This window comes from Nicrophorus vespilloides, unplaced genomic scaffold (genome assembly GCF_001412225.1).
Source record: "Nicrophorus vespilloides isolate i.1.1-1 unplaced genomic scaffold, Nicve_v1.0, whole genome shotgun sequence".
Lineage (NCBI taxonomy): Eukaryota > Metazoa > Arthropoda > Insecta > Coleoptera > Silphidae > Nicrophorus > Nicrophorus vespilloides.
This window is the reverse complement of record NW_017100088.1, coordinates 1,466,889-1,467,640: the sequence shown is the minus strand read 5'-3', so window position 1 is coordinate 1,467,640 and position 752 is coordinate 1,466,889.

Here is a 752-nt window from a genome sequence, read left to right as displayed (position 1 = left end):
TTGTAGACCGTACATCCTTTGTAGTTCGCTGGGTGGTTGCCTTCGCATAATACGCATTTAGCTGGTGTCTCTGGTGATTTGTTGCACTCAGCTGAAAAATGCTTTTGTCCGCATTTCACGCAGCGCGGTTGCTTGGAACAGTAGTTCTTTGTGTGTCCATAGCATTGGCACCGAAGGCACTGCGGTACTTCCCTCCTCTTAATAGGTGCTTCAAATGAAATTCTTTGATGCAGCAGAAACACAACATTATATATGTCCTTATTGTTTTCTGCCTGCTTCAGCTCAACAAAGAACATAGGAAGTTGTTTGCTCGAGTCCCTGCTACTCCTTATGTTGCTGATATTCCGTACTGTATGGCCATAGGACTCAATTTCCTCCTTTATGTCCTCGGTATTGCATGAGGAAAGCATACCTCTTAACACGACCCTAAAGGAGCGTTCAGTTTTCTTCTGATAGGAGTGACATGGGATATTTTTATTTTTGATTAGCGCGCTAATCTTTTCGTGTTCATTGGTACCATTCGCTTGTACCTTCACCTGATGTTTCCCAACCAATTTGAGTGTGTAGGCACAAAAACAAAAGAAAAAAGGCGGTAATGATCCAACGGGAGTACTTATTAATAACCCGTATTCTATTTTAGCCACTCTACCAAGCGGCTCGGGAGAGTCCCAGCCGAAAGATATACCAATTAATAATCCTAAACCTACCAAAACCACCGATTTATCCCAGACGTGGACGACATTAACAAACTA